Source organism: Nannospalax galili, unplaced genomic scaffold, assembly GCF_000622305.1.
Source record: "Nannospalax galili isolate Female #2095 unplaced genomic scaffold, S.galili_v1.0 scaffold262, whole genome shotgun sequence".
Classification (NCBI taxonomy): Eukaryota; Metazoa; Chordata; class Mammalia; order Rodentia; family Spalacidae; genus Nannospalax; species Nannospalax galili.
This window is the reverse complement of record NW_008348083.1, coordinates 176,750-180,952: the sequence shown is the minus strand read 5'-3', so window position 1 is coordinate 180,952 and position 4,203 is coordinate 176,750.

The following is a 4,203-nucleotide window of genomic DNA, read 5'->3' as shown; positions in this document are numbered from 1 at the left end:
CCCCCAGTGAGGGGCTGAGGGTGTGGCTCAGTGATAGAGTCCTTCCTAGAATTCCCCAGTGAGGGGCTGGGTATGTGGCTCAGTGATAGAGTCCTTCCTAGAATTCCCCAGTGAGGGGCTGGGTATGTGGCTCAGTGATAGAGTCCTTCCTAGAATCCCCCAGTGAGGGGCTGGGGGTGTGGCTCAGTGGTAGAGTCCTGCCTAAGATCCCCCAGTGAGGGGCTGGGCATATGGCTCAGTGGTAGAACTTCTGTCTCAGGTCCCCCTGTGAGGGGTCAGAAATAACTTTGGCCCAGCATGTGGAAGACCCTATGTTCCATTCCCAGTACTCGAAACAATAAAATCAATCATCAAACATTGAGCATCTACTGTGGGTAGGTCTTTGGAGTAACTTTTGGCTGGAGAGCATGTGTGTGTTTGGGTACTTGGCATCTTGTATCTGGAAGGAGGAGGCCCGAGTAGGAGGCTAATAGGAGCACAGGCCTAGGTGTCTGGCGTTCAGGAAGGAGATGCTAGAGACTGTACAGATGGGAAGCCAAAGGACTGAAGGAGCAGGGAAGAGGCTGGAGCCCCAGGAAACAGGACGTGGTGAATATGGGGCCTGGGCAGCTGTCTTTTGGAGGGAAATGCCAGAGCCTCTGGACTTTGGTTGCTCCAGGCAGGACTTATAGGGTCTGGTGAGTAGCTAGCTTGAGATAAGAGCTTGCTAGAGACAAACTGGGCTGGCTGCAGGAGTAAGAGGTAGAAGACAGAATGACACAGAGAGGTCTGCCCAGAGGCAGTGAGGATGCTGAGGAGAAAAGGAGGGTGTGTGGGAGCTGTTAGGGAGTGGGGGACCCAGGGTATGTTTCCCCACCTCTTGTGGAGGATGGGTAAAAGATTTTAGACAACCTACAGGATTGTGGGACTAGCCCTGGTCTGAGGCAAGAGAGGGTAGAAGATAAGACTGGTCCAGCAGATTCTGATCACAGTTCTTGTATAGCCTGGGCCCTCTGACTCACTATGTAGTTGAAGGTGATCTTGACCCTTCTGTTTCTACCTCCAGAGTTGGGGTTACAGGCATGTGCCACCATGTGCAATTAAAAAAATTTATTTATTTATTATTTTTATTTTATGTGTATGAATGTTTTGCCTGCATGTAAGTGTACCACGTGTACAATGCCTGTGGAGGCCAGAAGAGGCTGTCAGATCCCCTGTAACTGGAATTATGGATGATTGTTAGATGTCATGTGGGTGCTGGAAACTAAACTTGGGTCCTCAGCAACAACACCCATCCATGCCCTACCATGCCCAGTTGTATGTGGTGCTGGGGGTGGAAGCCAGGCAACATTCCCATTCTCTGAGTTAGGGTGGTTTGGGCTGTAGGGAAGGCCTCCCATGAAACCCCCAGGCCCATGAGTTGGTGGGGCAAGGAAGACTCCCCAGCACTAGCCCAAGGGCATGGTCACAGCACGGGCCAGGAAAAGATACTTCAGAAGTGTCATTTATCCATGACCACAGGTTTATTATTTTGTCTAATATTTACTGAATGCCTACTATGAGTGAAGAACTGAGAAACAACTGAGAAGAAGCAAAAGTTACCCACTGGCCGCCCTTTTGAAGCTGTGGGCAGGGATGGGGGGAAGCAAGGAGCAAATAAACCAATGACCTATTTAGTTAAAAGGCACAATGTGCTATGGTGAAGAAGTACAGGAGGTTGCAAGCAGGGAGCCAGAGGGTTAGCTGTTACTTATTTTTATGGATTTATTTTTATTTTACGAGTCTGAGTCTTTTGCCTGCTTATATGTTAGGGTACCATGTGCATGTAATACCAAGGGAGGCCAGAAGGGGGCATCACATGCCCCGAAACTGGAGTTCTGGATAGTTGTTGACCCCCATGTGAGTGCTGGAAACCGAACCCAGGTCCTCTGCAAAAGCAGCCAGTGCTCTTAGCTGCTGAGCCATCTCTCCATCCCCTAATTTAGAGCTAAAAGGAACAATGTACTATTTGGTGAAGAAGTGCAGGGTATGTTTGGGGACCAGGAGCCATAGGGTAGGATTTTAAATGGGCCTCAGTTAGGTCCCTGTGAGTCAAATGTTGGAGGATGGACTGAGCAGGAGAGACCAAGATTTGCAAAGGTTCTGAGGTGAGAACCAGTGCACTTGTTCAAAGAACAGTGAAGAGCTGGGGCTGGGTGAAAAGGTTGGAAAAGTAACGGAGTAGAGGAATTCTGGACTCATATGGGGGACCCTGAAGGACTTTGGCTTTTTCTCTGAGCTAGAGAGAAACTTCTAGAAGGGTTAGAAACAGTGAAGAGGGTAACCAGGGCGGGGCTTTGGTAACACCAGTCCAGGTGGTACAAGACAGAAGGTGAGAAGTGAGCCAATCCGAATGTCACAGCCTTTCAAATGGACTTGGGGCATCACTGAGGGGAGAAGAGATGACCTTTTTTTGTCTCCCTGTAGCCCCAGCTGTCCTGGAACTCACTATGTAGACCAGGCTGGCCTTGAACTCACAGAGATCCGCCTGCCTCTGCCTCCAGAGTGCTGGGATTAAAGGTGTGCCCCACTATGGTTGGCTAAGGATGACCTTTATGTGGGCCTGAGCAGTGGTGGAGTTGGAAAAAAGGTACCCCTCTATTTGACCTGCCTCTCCCCTCCTATGACTTCAGGTGTACTTGCTCACCTTGGCCTTCCCAGAGCCAGAATGTGGTCTACACTTTCAGAACTCAGCTGGCCTCTGGTGACTAGGCCAACTTTCCTTCCTCACTGTCCTGTCCAGATGGCCAGCACTCATTGAGTGCCTTCTGTGTACCAGGTTATTTTCTGAGCACTTCCATTGTCAACTTACGGCCTCCCCTCTGGGCGGGGGGACTGAGCATCGAGGGGGATCATTTCTATTGCTTTACCCTGCAGTATTCCTGATAGGTCCTTTAGGACCCCAGAATCTTTATCTCTAGGCCCCACCTAGCACATTGTGTGTGTGTGTGTGTGTATGTGTGTGTGTGTGTGTGTGTGTCTACAAGCACATGCATGTATGTGGAGGCTAGAGCACAGTTGCTCTCCACATTATTAAAGATATTTATCTTTATATTTATTATTTATTTGACACAGGGTCTCCCTGTAACCCCAGCTGTTCTGGAACTTGCTATGTAGACCAGGCGGGCCTAGAACTCACAGAGATCTGCCTGCTTCTGCCTCCCGAGTGCTGGGACTAAAGGCATGTGCCACCATGCCTGGCCCTTTATTTTTTATTTATGTGCATATGTATGTGTCTCTGCACATGAGTACAGGTGCCTGTGGAGGCCAGAAGATGGTGTTGGAGTCCCTGGAGCTGGAATTACACGCAGTTGTGAGCTGCCTTATGTGGGTGGCAGGATCTGAACTTGGGTCTTCTGGAAGAGCAGTATGTGTTGTCAACCAGTGAACCATCTCTCCTGCCCTCCACCTTATTTTGAATGAAGGAATGAATGAATGAATGGTATGTGTGTGTGCATGTGGAGGTCAGAGGTTGACATTAGGTGTCCTCCTCAGTTGCTCTCCACTTAAAATTTTTTTTATGTGTGTGTGTGTGTGTGTGTGTGTGTGTGTGTGCGTGCGCATGCACATGTAGTGGTCAGAGGATAGTTTGCAGGACCCAGTTCTCTCTTTCCGCCATGTGGGACCTGGGGATCAAACTCAGATCATAAGGCTTGGAAGCAAGCAGCTCTGTCAGTTGAGTGGTCTTGCCAGACTTCCACTTGTTTTCTGAGACAGAGTCTCTTAGTTTGATCTTGGTCTCACTAATTCAGTGAGGCTGGCCCATCAGCTATTGAGTCCAAGCCCAGGTGGATTACAGCCACGCACCACCACACCTGGCTGAGAATCAAACTCAGGTGCTCATGCTTCTAACTGAGCCATCTTCCCAGCAGGGCCCCCCCATTCTATAATGAAGTAGGAAGAAAAAATATCCAAGATATAGAAGGTATAAATGCCATTTCAGTTGCCCACATTTTCAAAGGGGATCTTTTGGGCATCATGACTCTGGAATTCCCAGCTTCCATGTGCCAGACTTGGACACTAGGCCTGGTGGGAGGACCTCTGAGGAGGGAAGGGATGTTGGGAACCCAGCATAATCTTGTTTAGCTAAGGCAAGGAAGAACTCACTCCCTGAGCTCAGGGAGGTGGGAGTCTGTTTTGTGGTATTGAGGATGGGAGGAGGCTGAGGAAACTCCTGACAGGAGG